At 40.4% G+C, this 14699-nt stretch overlaps 1 protein-coding gene across 6 annotated transcripts in view; it reads right to left on the reverse strand.

Moving 5' to 3' along the window:
* Window positions 1-221: 221 nt before the first annotated feature.
* LOC147030729 (tetraspanin-4-like) overlaps window positions 222-14699 on the reverse strand; it is a 41286-nt gene continuing 26808 nt past the window's right edge. For all 6 annotated transcript variants that reach the window (XM_085875082.1, XM_085875078.1, XM_085875077.1 and 3 more), the window contains 3 exons: window positions 4328-4495; window positions 4158-4217; window positions 222-273 (listed from right to left, as the gene is read on the reverse strand). The gene's annotated coding sequence lies outside the window, so the exon portion shown is untranslated. The remainder of the gene's footprint in view (window positions 274-4157; window positions 4218-4327; window positions 4496-14699) is intronic.

Consider the following 14699-nt stretch of genomic DNA (forward strand, 5'->3'; position numbering starts at 1 on the left):
GGAGAATCAAAACAAAATGGCCAGAGCATGCAAGGGAAAGGTTGCTGCAGTGAGGGGGAAGTTGTTCGTGTCATTATCATGAACAAGCAGCCTTGTGGGAAATTGAAAATAAGAACTACGACAACAACCATTTTCAGGTCTCTCCTCATCCAAGTCATTAAATATCCAAATAAAAGGCAAAATACTTGTAACTTATGAGAAAAGATTCATTCTCAAAACTTACCAGTTTGTGGCTCTTCCTCAAAAGATTTCAGTATTTCAGGCTCAGCATACCTGCAGAAAATAAAGAAAGATTTTGTAAGTTGTAGTTCAACATAGGGACAATACCCCTGGGCGCTCACTTGGTGGCGGCTGGATAAGATAACCAGGCACTGGAAGACATGGATGACCTACAAAATATGTTATGGAGAAGAAAGTAAAGACCGATGGATTATTTTTTTTTTGCCGTGAACAAACTGTGGTACAATCATGGGTGATGAAGGTTGTGGTGAAGTTTCATCGGAATCGTGTGTTTAGTTTCTAAGAAGAAAGCAAATACCTCCATTGTGGGACAACACCACATTTAGACGCCAATTTTTTTTGTGCCATGAACAATATTTGCTACATCATGGGTGATGTTGGATGTAGTCAAGTTTCATCGAAATCGTTTGTGTAGTTTCAGACAAGAAGTTGAAAAACATTTGTGGACAGACGAACGGATGGACAACATGCCATCCCATAAGCTCCCGGAACGATGTTCCAGGTGAGCTAAAAATGTCACAAATAATAAACAATGTCAGAATAACAAGGATCAGATTATCGAGGTACCCCACCGTTTGGGTGACAGAATGAATCGATCTGTGTCATTTGAAAGCTAAATATTGAACGTTTTTTGAAATATCACGTACACAAGCCAAATCACCAAGATGGTTGCCATAGCAACACAATTCATCAATCGCAGCCGTAAACTAATCAGGTTGAGATAATGTCATGAGGAATAGATATCTGCAATATGCAAACTAAAAGTAGAACGGTTTTTGAAATTTTGTGGATACAAAAGTACATGGATGGATGATCCTCCGGTTGGTCCGTTGGATGAAAAGAATTTGAATTGCCCCCGTCTCTGAATTTGTCTAGTAAACAACACTACGGGACTGCTACTCCACCAAGTGTCTTCACACACAGTTGACAATGAAGCCAAGAAGTGTCACATGGTGAAGAGGGTGTAAAGATCACCAAAAGCACACTTGTTTTAGCTTACCGAGAACGTAGTTCAAGAGCTTATGAGATGGCGTGTCATCCGTCCGTTCACAAATACAGTCCTTTCAATTTCTTCTCTCAAACGACACATTTCGATGAAACTCTAACACAACGTTCATCACCGGGAATGTACCAAAATTTGTTCATGGCATTAAAAAAAAAGTAATAATAAATAAATTTGGGCCCCAAAGGGGTCTACGAGGCTTGCCCCCCAAAATATATTTGCTTTCTTCTCAGAAACTACACACACAATTTCGATATCAAACTTGACCACAGGCTTAATCACCCATGATGTTCGAAAGTTTGTTCATGCCATTGAAAAATTTGAGGTCTTCGGGTGAGAGGGGGGGATTGCCCCCCAAAATATGTATTTCCTTCCTTCTCTGAAAACACACACTCAATTTTGATGAAACTGTACCATAACCTTTATCACCCATGATGCACCAAAGTTTGTTCATGGAATGAAAAAAATCCAAAGGTATTTACTTTCTTCTCCATTCCATATTTTGTGGGTCATCCATGCCCACCAGTTCATCCATCCATGTTCCCTGGTTGTCTTATCCAGCCACTACAAGGTGAGTGCCCTGGGGGTATTGCTCCTTTGTTTGTTTATTATTTTTTCTTTCCCCTTGGTGTCGCAAGCTTCCATACTCTCCTCGAGCCTAGGTTTGAATCTTGGCCCAGATATAAACTATTATTCCAGTGTTTCACAAATGATGCTATCCACAGCCCTGCACAGTGTACGAAAGAAGTTTCATCCAAGCTTCAAGCAGCAAGTGCTAAAATGGGGAGTTGAAACAGCCGAACATTGCAAAATGGAAATTTCAAATAGTTGCAGGAATCCTCCAGATTAATGAACGCCGACTTTGAAAGTCAAAGATTTGATGGAAGAGGGAAGTGGAGTGGATGTAGTGGATCTAAACTTTCAGAAGTTTAAACGAAGAACTAATTGGATTCATGATGGGAACCAAAGATTGGATGTGAACGGAAGAATGCAAGTAAAAGGCGTCCCCACCACAGATCAGTATGAGGACCGTTATCATCTTTCATACTAAATAAACACATATTATTGAAATATGTATTCTTCCATGGAAGGGCGGGGGGGATCCGTAGCTGGACTGTTGTAAGTGTAGTATGGTCCGTGTGTTTTGAGGAGGTTCGATTGCCATGTCAAAGGGATCTGTTGGAGTAAGACATTTGAATCACATGACGCTGAGGAGGCAGCGTATGCAATGTATAGACAGGGTAAACAGATTAATTATGAATGCGTAGATACCTCTGGACAGCGGGACTTGGCGTGGACTTCTCATCCTCAGAGGCACACATGTCATGGGTGTGCAAAAAAGGCCAATTAAGATCTTGCTGGTCAGTGTGTGCCAGCTGTGGTAGTGCGGTGGGCTGTGGAGCCCAGATGAGCGGATGTGCATATTTTTTTGTTGGGGCCGCCCCTGTGGCCAGGACCTGAGAGCAAGACTTTGCCCAGGAGGAAGAGGAAGAGGAGAAGTCCCTGCACGAGAGTCGAGACCAGAGGGGTCGATACAGGAGAGTTCGGGTGGAGAACTAACGAGGACATAAGAGAGTCCATGGGTGTGCATGTGAGTGGAGATGGGAGAGTCCACCGTGAGAGTACCAGGAGAGGCTCATGAGAGCACCAAGACAGGCAAGGATGGAGGAAGAAGATGCAGACGTCTTGCACATGAAGCTTCTCCCAGGAGAAGCCTCCCATACAAGGAGAAAAAAGGGTCCCTCGGATGGATGTTGAGCGGGCGTCTCATCTGCCAGGATACCTTGGTGGACGTGAACGATCCCATTGTGTCCTTCATGAAGAGTAGGCGAGCTATCACCAGCACCGTGGAAAAATTCCAAATTCCTGCCATGACCAGCAGAGGACATTGCAACAAGCAGCACAGCCGTGCCCTCAGCCAATGATGCAGCCTTGTGCTGCACATGATTGAAGAAAAAGAAGAAGTAGTGCAGATGCGTGCTCAGGATGACATTCCATATACTTTTCCACATTCAGAGCGAAAGTACTGCAATACTGCAAGAAAGTTTTCCGATTCGTGTTCTACAGTGTTCATAATGTAAAACTAAACTGAAATCAAGCAATTCCTCTGTCAGAGAGTGACGTGTTTAGACAGACAGCGTGAACCAAGTGCGTAACCTTGGTTTGCGCTTCGTTCGGTGGGTGATAAACATTAAATGAATGGATATAGTGTTTGTGAAGCACAGGAATTATATGATTAATGATTTCCTCAAAATTACTTGCATATGTTGACTGCATTGGTGGTGAAGTATTATTTTGACATAATATTGTGACATGCAAAGCAGTTGCTGCCATGCTTCATAATGGATCAAATCATTGCAAACGAAGACGAATGTTTTGAAACGTCTGGTTGATGTGGTATTCCATGTATCGCATCCCTCCTCTGATCAACAACGTCCGGATACTTGCCATTTGCCCTTCTTTCTGAGAAATATTCTGAAAACCCTAAAGCTTCTCTTCTCCTGTAACTATCCCAACAACCCCAACTTCCTTATGAGGTTTGCCGGAAAGAACCAGTGGCCGAAGTCATTCACGAACCACAACCCGAAAAACACCCCCAGTGCTACGAGATGGTCCACCATCTTCACATCTTTAGATGGGATGACACACACATCGATGCCCTTCAAGAAAAACACCAGGATGAGCAAAAACATCTGGGTCAAGATTCTGGATGGAACCAAGTAAAACAACTCGGTGCAACCATCTCAAAGCAACCGCCCAGCACTGAAATCTCTAATCTATGAAACAGAAAATAGAAAGCTAAATGTGATCAAGATACGACAGTGTTCACGTCAAATTACTTAAAGGAATACCATTGCTATTGGATGTACGTTTCATGCCACGACTTTCCGAATGGATATTTTCTCTTACTCACACGGTGTGTTCCTCGTTGCTGCAAGCCTCCCCCTTCTTCTCACGTCTGCTGCACTTGTGCCTAAGTTGAAAGAGATTGAAAAGTCAATTTACTTCACATTTTGTGAGGGAGTGACAGTGTACCCCAAAACTGGTCATAAAAGTGAAGAAGAGGGAAATGAAATAATTTACTTCAGACGCTTCCAAAGGGTGGTTTTCTTCGGTGTTGTGGATGGTGATGACTGGTTCACACGAACGTCTTGTGAATCGGGAGAGCAAATCACACCAACGTCTTGTGAACCGGGAGAGCAAATCACACTCATTTCTTGAAAACCAAGAGAGCGATTCATTGTTGATTCCCTAAAAAAGAACACTCTTCTTAAATCCAAAAAAACCTCTTAAATCCAATTAATTTACAACAAATGTAAAAAATGCAAAAACAGAATGTTAGAAATGATATTAAAAATGTAAAAAGACCATCATTTCCCACAAGGAGAATGTAAAAATACCAACACTTACTACATAGAGAATGGAAAAAGACCACCATTTACCACAAGGAGAATGTAAAAATACCAACATTTACTACATAGAGAATGTATAAATACCATCATTTACTACATGGATAATGTAAAAATACCAACATTTACTACATGGATAATGTAAAAATGCCATCATTTCCTACATGGAGAATGTAAAAACACCACCATTTACTACATGGAGAATGTAAAAATACGAACATTTACTACATGGATAATGTAAAAATACCATCATTTACTACATGGATAATGTAAAAATACCATCATTTACTACATGGAGAATGTAAAAACACCACCATTTACTACATGGAGAATGTAAAAATACCATCATTTACCACATGGAGAATGTAAAAATACCAACATTTACAACATAGAGAATGTAAAAATACCAATATTTACCACATGGAGAATGTAAAAATACCAATATTTACCACATAGAGAATGTATAAATACCAACATTTCCGACATAGAGAATGTATAAATACCAACATTTACTACAGAGAGAATGTATAAATACCTGCATTTACCACACGGCGAATGCAAAAAAAAATTATGTAAAGAAAGTCCACACGGAGAATGTAAAAATACCAACATTTACTACATAGAGAATGTATAAATACCATCATTTACTACATAGAGAATGTAAAAATACCAACATTTACTACATAGAGAATGTATAAATACCTGCATTTAGCACACGGAGAATGTAAAAATACCAACATTTACTACATAGAGAATGTAAAAATACCAACATTTACTACATAGAGAATGTAAAAATACCAACATGTACTACATTGAGAATGTATAAATACCATCATTTACTACATAGAGAATGTAAAAATACCAACATTTACTACATAGAGAATGTATAAATACCTGCATTTAGCACACGGAGAATGTAAAAATACCAACATTTACTACATAGAGAATGTAAAAATACCAACATTTACTACATAGAGAATGTAAAAATACCAACATGTACTACATTGAGAATGTATAAATACCATCATTTACTACATAGAGAATGTAAAAATACCAACATTTACTACATAGAGAATGTATAAATACCTGCATTTAGCACACGGAGAATGTAAAAATACCAACATGTACTACATAGAGAATGTAAAAATACCAACATTTACTACATAGAGAATGTATAAATACCTGCATTTAGCACACGGAGAATGTAAAAATACCAACATTTACTACATAGAGAATGTAAAAATACCAACATTTACTACATAGAGAATGTAAAAATACCAACATTTACTACATAGAGAATGTAAAAATATCAACATTTACCACACAGAGAATGTATAAATACCTGCATTTAGCACACGGAGAATGTAAAAATACCAACATTTACTTCATAGAGAATGTATAAATACCTGCATTTAGCACACGGAGAATGTAAAAATACCAACATTTACTACATAGAGAATGTATAAATACCATCATTTACTACATAGAGAATGTAAAAATACCAACATTTACTCCATAGAGAATGCATAAATACCAACATGTACTACATTGAGAATGTATAAATACCATCATTTACTACATAGAGAATGTAAAAATACCAACATGTACTACATTGAGAATGTATAAATACCATCATTTACTACATAGAGAATGTAAAAATACCAACATTTACTACATAGAGAATGTATAAATACCTGCATTTAGCACACGGAGAATGTAAAAATACCAACATTTACTACATAGAGAATGTAAAAATACCAACATGTACTACATTGAGAATGTATAAATACCATCATTTACTACATAGAGAATGTAAAAATACCAACATTTACTACATAGAGAATGTATAAATACCTGCATTTAGCACACGGAGAATGTAAAAATACCAACATTTACTACATAGAGAATGTAAAAATACCAACATTTACCACATAGAGAATGTAAAAATACCAACATTTACTGCATAGAGAATGTATAAATACCTGTATTTACCACACAGAGAATGTATAAATACCTGCATTTACCACATAGAGAATGTAAAAATACCAACATTTACTACATAGAGAATGTAAAAATATCAACATTTACCACACAGAGAATGTATAAATACCTGCATTTAGCACACGGAGAATGTAAAAATACCAACATTTACTTCATAGAGAATGTATAAATACCTGCATTTAGCACACGGAGAATGTAAAAATACCAACATTTACTACATAGAGAATGTATAAATACCATCATTTACTACATAGAGAATGTAAAAATACCAACATTTACTCCATAGAGAATGCATAAATACCAACATGTACTACATTGAGAATGTATAAATACCATCATTTACTACATAGAGAATGTAAAAATACCAACATGTACTACATTGAGAATGTATAAATACCATCATTTACTACATAGAGAATGTAAAAATACCAACATTTACTACATAGAGAATGTATAAATACCTGCATTTAGCACACGGAGAATGTAAAAATACCAACATTTACTACATAGAGAATGTAAAAATACCAACATGTACTACATTGAGAATGTATAAATACCATCATTTACTACATAGAGAATGTAAAAATACCAACATTTACTACATAGAGAATGTATAAATACCTGCATTTAGCACACGGAGAATGTAAAAATACCAACATTTACTACATAGAGAATGTAAAAATACCAACATTTACCACATAGAGAATGTAAAAATACCAACATTTACTGCATAGAGAATGTATAAATACCTGTATTTACCACACAGAGAATGTATAAATACCTGCATTTACCACATAGAGAATGTATAAATACCTGCATTTATCACATGGAGAATGTATAAATACCTGCATTTACCACATAGAGAATGTATAAACACTTGCATTTACCTCATAGAGAATGTAAAAATACCAACATTTACTACATAGAGAATGTATAAATAGCTGCATTTAGCACACGGAGAATGTAAAAATACCAACATTTACTACATAGAGAATGTAAAAATACCAACATTTACTACATAGAGAATTCGTTCCCAGTTCGTAAAATAAGGGGGAGAACAAGTTAAGAGGTCTCTCCATCGAACCCTCTGCTATGTTGTTTGCCGATGTGAAAGAAATTTTACACAACCTAAATGAAGGCCTTTTTGTTTGGGAAGGCCAATGAAGCCTCCGTTAAAAGGGGGGCAAGGAAGAGAGCTGGCAAGAGAAAAAAACACATCCGATTTCAGGAAAGGTAGAGAGAGAAGGTATTCGATGTGTATTTTGTTCATTGCTCTGCTGGTCCTGCTCCCAACCAGGTGCAAGCAAAGCACACAACATTATATGCATGTGTGTATGTCCAAAGCACACAACATTATATGCATGTGTGTATGTCCAAAGCACACAACATTATATGCATGTGTGTATGTCCAAAGCACACAACATTATATGCATGCAACAATTCGAGAGTATCGCACACCGATCAGGCTTGTTAATGGATCAGCTCCGATCCAACTGCCGTTTGGGCTGCGAAGATCTGCGACAGATTTAACTCCCTTATCGGGAAAGTGTTGAATAAAACACCGATCAGCAGGCATATCCTGGAAAAAGGAATTGCAGGCCAAAGGTTCTTCCAGAAACATTTGCTTCGTGTAAGAATGTGTCGCTCTTGTTGTTGTCAGAGCTTGCCACGCATTTAGCATGCTCTGATATAAACCAGAGAGAGGAGATGTGTCGATTTTGGAAAGGTTCATCAGGAAAAGAGAGTGGTCATGGCCGTGTCTCCCAGCCTTTTGCAAAAGTTGACGAACGACGTTGACCCATGGTGGAGAGGGTCACGTGTATAGCATGCGAAGAGCAACCGAGAGTTGAAAGGCCATTAGCCGGCTCTTTATGTCGACCAGGCCTTGGCCTCCATCGGTCAGTGGTAAACTGAGGACCCCAGGTCGCAGCCAATGTTTACCATCCCAGAAAAAGACACAAATCACTTCTGGAGATGTTGAAGCAACACCGCTGGAGGATGCAGCACGAAGAACCTGTGCCATCAGGTAGAGGCCACCAGTGTGTTGATGACCAAGACCCTTCCACGATATGACAGTTGTGTGATCAGACCTTTCCATTTTTGCAGTTTACCCTCAACAAACTTGAGCAGACCAGCCCAATTCTTTGCTACTGTGGTATTATTACCGAAGAACACTCCGAGGTATTTCACACCATCGTTGGCCCATACCAGTGGAGCCGGAAGTCTTGGTGCCAATGATCACAACGGGCTGAGCCAAAGGGCGCTCGTTTTGTTCCAATTTACTTTGGCTGAAGAAGCCTTTTCGAATAAGGATAAACAATAACAAATGATAATATCATTGTTATCTTGCACGAGTCCACATATGTCATTGGCGTATGCCAGTATCTTGATGGGCCGTTCAAGCTGGGACAAAGTAAACCCTGTTAGTCTACAGTGCAAATAAACCAGTAAGGGTTCGATGGAGAGAGCATACAGCAACCCAGAAAGAGGACAACCTCACAAGTCTAATTCCCCTGTAAACAGACAAAGGTGTAACAAGTTCATTGTTTATCTTAAGCACATGAGAAATATTATTATATAGTATTTTAATATAAGAGATGCAGGTCGAACCAAGTCCAAACTGCTCAAGCACTTCAAAAAGGTACTGATGGTCAACATGGTCAAAGGCTTTCTCCTGATCAAGGAGAAGTCCTAAATTTTTAGGGTTTTCCTTGCACAGTTCAATGATGTCTCTCACAAGGAAGATGTCATTGATGGAACGTTTTGGGACACAGTAACATTGGTCTTCCTTCAACATCGAGGATAGATGAGGAGTAAGTCGCGATGCCAGGGTTTTTGAAAATATCTTATCACTCACACATAACAGGGAGATAGGACGCCAATTTTCAACACACAACATGTCTCCCTTTTTGGGGATGAGGGTAAGAAGAGTTCGTCAGCAACTCTGAGGTAGCTCTCCAAGCTGGCAGCTTGCGTTCAAAGTGTTCATGAGATCTGGATCCAATAAGTGCCAAAAGTTCCTGTAGAATTCGGTTCTTTGTCCATCCAAACCAGGTGTTTTCCCAATGGCAAGGCCGTGCCGGGCAGTGCCAAGTTCATCCAAAGTAATGGGTCTTTCCAGTTGAGAACGCCCATTTTCACACAACACTGGCAGGCCTACGGATATAGAGGCGACACTGAAAGGATTTATTTGTTCCATTGAATATATTTTCGAAAAGTATTCCTTCGCAAAAAGTTTGATTGCAGATTGTGTAAAGTTAATGGATGAATCTACCAATCGCAGCTGAGAAAGCTGCTTACTGGGAAGACGTTTGTCCAAGGGAAATAAGTACTTGGTTGGTACGTCTGCCTCATTCAGGTGTCACACCCTCATCCGAACGAAGGCGCCAGACCATGTGCATTCCTCTCAGTTATTTCCTTTAATAAGGACTATTTCTCAGTTAAGGTTTTTTGTATGTTACTATTATTTTGTCCGATGACCCGTTGGAGATGTAAAATCTCCAACTGCAATAATTTCTTTATTTCATGGTCAGCCCTTGTTGAGAAAAACTGATACTGTTGACAGAAACGTTTAATTTGGGTTTTTACTAAATCCCACCATATCAGCGGGTTAACGGGACAGTTTAACTCCTGGTCTCGGAGAGCCGTCCAGAAGGATTCAAAGGCCTGAATGAAGTTGAGGTTTTCAAGTAAACTGTTGTTGAATTTCCAATGAGAGCTCCCTGGACATGGTTTAGAGCAGGGGTTCTCAACCAGGGGGGAAATTCCAGGGTTTCAGGAGGGAATTGGGACCACAGATTGGCAGACTCAAACTGTTGGAATATTGATCTTTCTGCAAACTACAATTCTACAGATTGTACATAATCTGCAAGACATCACACTTTATTGATTAAGGTGTGATGTCCTGTAGATTATGTACAATCTGTAGAATTGTAGTTTGTTTTTAATTTAATCTGTGACATTCAATAAAGTTTATTGAATGTCAGATTAAATTAAAAATAAAGATACATATTTCACTTTTTTATCTGTCTAAATATTCCATTTATAGTTATCTTTGACTTATTCTTGTTTTTTATTCACAGAATTTGGAGCCCATCATGAGTGTCAAAAAGGAGGGTACGATGATTCATATATTCAATATGGATTCACATCCATCATCATCAATGGAGAAGAAAGGCCTCAATGTGTTATTTGTAGCCAACTTTGTCAAATGATTCGATGAAACCAACAAAGTTGAAGCAACTTTTGCAGAATGTTCATCCTCAACACAAGGACAAGGCCAAAAGCTTTTTTGAACGTCATGCGAATGCTCTCGAAAAGATGAAGCTGGATTCAACAGGGGCATTCCAACAAATGAACCAAAAGGTTATTGAAGCTTCTCATGTCGTCGCAATGGAGACAGCAAAGCAGAAAAAAACCACATACAATTGGGGAAACTTTGATCAAACCTTGTGCTCTCAAAATGGTGGAAATTGTGTTGGGAAATGGTTTGGAGAAAAAAAAATTGCAGCAGTTTCACGATCAAACAATACTGTTCAAAGGAGGATCAGCAACGTGGCCATTGACATGAAGGATCAAGTTGTGCAGGAGATCAAGTCTGCAGCATTTGGATGATTTTCAATTCAACTTTATGAATCGATTGATGTGGCATCGTGTTCCCAGTTGCTGGTGTTTGCAAGATATGTTCACTCAGGTTCATTAAAGATGAGTTCCTCTTTTGTTCTCCTCTTGAAGCAACTCCCAAGGCCTCAGATATTTTGGATAAGGTTTCATCTTTCTTTGAATCAGAAAATCTTTTGTGGGATAATGTCTGTGGGTGCTGTACAGATGGAGCACCAGCTATGTTGGCGACAAAATCCGGATTTCAAGTTTGTGTGAAAAAGCGAGCTCCAAAAGTGAAAGGCATTCATTGTCTGATCCAACGTCAGACACTGGCCTCAAAAACACTTCCAGCTCCACTCGGGAAGGTTTTGGATCAAACAATTCAAATTGTGCATTTTGTCAAAGGAGGAGCTCTCAACTCATGACTTTTCAAACAGTTATGTATTGACATGGATGCAGGCCATCATTTGCTTCTTTTCCACACAAATGTTCAGTGGCTTTCAAAAGGAAATGTAACTGAGTGAGTATTTGAGCTTCGAGATGAGCTGAAATTATTTTTTGAAGTTCAGGGTAAGATGCAATTTTTTGTCTGGCTGGATGATGAGGAATGGATCATGCATCTTGCCTATTTGGTTGACATTTTTGAGCAGCTGAATAAACTGAATCTTCAGATGCAAGGAAGGAATACAAACATCATAAAATACATGGATTCCTTGGAAGCTTTCATGAGCAATCTGGAAAATTGGAAGAGAAAGGTCAAGATCAAAAATGTTGCAATGTTTGAGAAACTGTCATCAATTCTTGTTGCTGGTGGTGAAGACCAAGTGCTTCCAGAATTTGCAAAAAATGAAATTTTGCAACATTTGACAGCATTGGAAAATGAATTCAGCCGATATTTTCCTGAACTCAGTGATAAGGAGTTGGATTTAGTGTGAAATCCATTTAAATTGTCAGTTGAAAAAGTTCCTGATCATTGTCAAGATGAATTTCTGGAGGTGAAGACTGATTCAGGATCAAGAGATATGTTCAATGAGAAATCAATCCCATAATTTTGGCCCTTGATGTGCGATTCCTACCCAAAAGTGTCAGAAAAAGCTATCCATGCAATGCTTCTATTTGTTTCGACATATCTTTGTGAGTCAGGCTTTTCAACTCTGTTGCCAATGAAAATGAAGCAACAAAGTGGATTGGAGGTTGAAAATGACCTGTGTTGTGCCCTTTAAAGCACACGTCCGCGTATCCAAGAATTGGTGAAGAAAAAACAACCACAGGTTTCTCATTGACTGTAATCTTCATCAGAATAAAAAGAATTACAATACCCTGGCATTCTATTGAACTTTTTGTTTATTGAAATATGCTTCAGTAACTTTAGTCTGTTAAGTAATTCGTTATGAATATTAAAAAACACTACTTTTATTCAAGTTTTAAAATCCATCAACATTTTCGATTGCTGTTAGATTAGAAAAATTCTCCTATAAAAATAATCCACGTAAATGTATATGTCCTAATACTGTAAAGGAAAAATAAAAGATTTTCAATATTGTTGTGGTTGACGAAATTCACAAACCACCATTCAGGTCCCTTAGGTGAGATATCTCGGTAAGTATATGTGTAGTTAGGCCCAAACCCGTTGTCTAGAGGGAATAAATGTCATTCATGCGGGCTGCGACTCTTCAGGATCGCCGTTTTTCTTTTACTATCTTTATTTTGGACCAGCCGCCATTATTACCACCACCAACCACGTCTCAACAGCCATCACAACAACAACCACCAACCACAACGCCGCTTCACAACAACAACCACCAACCACAACGCAGCTTCACCACAACCGCCACGACCTTTACCGTCACAACTCGCCACCATCGCATCACCGTCATCTCGCGCCACTCGTGGGCACCGATGCTGGACTCGTGCGGGGCGCGCACCGAGCAGGGTGTTCAAAAACATCACGGACTTTCCGCAGAAAAACGGATCAAAAGCGACTCACGCCCACTTTTGTTCCGTCCAATCGGTGAGCGAGGGGCGATTTGGCCCCGCCTCCAGGGCGTTGGAGGGCGGTCACTATATGCAAATTCATGTATCAAAAAGCATTCACGCCCACTTTTCCTCGGGCCAATGGGGAGCCAGGTGAAGGGTCGGAGGCAAAGGGTCAAGGGTGAAAGAGCGAAGCCACGGGGCTTATAAAAACGACTGTGTTCGTCAGTCGAGTTCAGTTCAGTTGGAAGTTGAGGAAGAGTTCAGTTGGAAGTTGAGTAAGAGTTCAGTTGGAAGTTGAGTAAGAGTTGAGTTGGAAGTTGAGTTGAGTGTGCGGAATTCAAGAGAGTCGTCGGTGGAGCTGGAAAGAAGTGGTACTAGTCGGAGTGAAGAGGACGGAGCTGTGGAGAGGTGACGGCGGCGAAGGCGGACGAGGGGGTGCTCGCGTCGGTGCCGGGAGCGGCACAGGGAGAGGCCAGCAACGCGACCGAGGTGGAGGAGGAGACGCTCGCAGCGGGACCCGAGACAGGGTTATATACTCCTTTCCCCGAGCATCAGCAACCCCCTCCTGTTTCCCCCCGCGCTGAGATAGTGCGACAAAGGGGGCCCCCTTCCCACCCCCTACCAGACACTGTCCGCGAGGCCCGCGGAGTTGAGGCACCACCGCCGCTCCGCGTCTCATCATCAGACGGGTAGGCCCGACACAGTCTCGGCCCCAGGCCCGCCTACCCCCCTCATCCTGGAGGGTGGTTCTCTTTTCTTTTGCTTTGGGAATATGTGTTGTCGGCGCCGTCTGTGAAGTAAAATTGTATAAGTGTTGCCGTGTGCCCGGTAGTCGGTTAGATCTGCATTGTTGCATTTGCTTTTTGTGTAATATTGCATTGTCTTCTTCTTTTACATGTGCTTTTGGTGGAATTGTATATGTGTGCTTTCCGTTCATTGCGAAATAAATGTGCTTATTGTTGAACTGTTTTCCCGCTTCGCTTCGTCATTTCTTTCATTGAATCCCCATCTTGCTTCACGTAAAGGTTGGTCGTGGGCTAAGACGCCCGATAATTAATCGAACTGTCGAGGCCGACGAATAACACCGCTCGGTTATCCCGATAGTACGGAACGGGTCGCTTAAGTGTCCCGTGTCCGAAGTCGACCTGCGGCGAGGTGCGATCGCCCGGTCTACCCTCCGTGTGGGTACTTAGGTAGGTCGAATTTGGCGAGCAACCCTATCCCACGCGGGGGCCGATTGGCACAATCGCGGTGAGACCGAAAGGTCCACCCGTGACTGGTTCCCGGTGTTAGTCCGAGAGGGTCACGACTGGATTGTCCGTCCGGTGGGCGACGTGCCGCGATTCGAGTTACGTGGCCGTCCGCACGCCGGCGGGCGCGAATACGCAACAATATTATATGCATATTATTTGGAATGCACCTTTTGAGTCAGACAATATTGGAAAGGGGGGAATGACATTCTGACA

Source organism: Eptatretus burgeri, chromosome 3 (genome assembly GCF_056783735.1).
Source record: "Eptatretus burgeri isolate ZD-2024b chromosome 3, Ebu_testis_v1, whole genome shotgun sequence".
NCBI classification, from domain to species: Eukaryota; Metazoa; Chordata; class Myxini; order Myxiniformes; family Myxinidae; genus Eptatretus; species Eptatretus burgeri.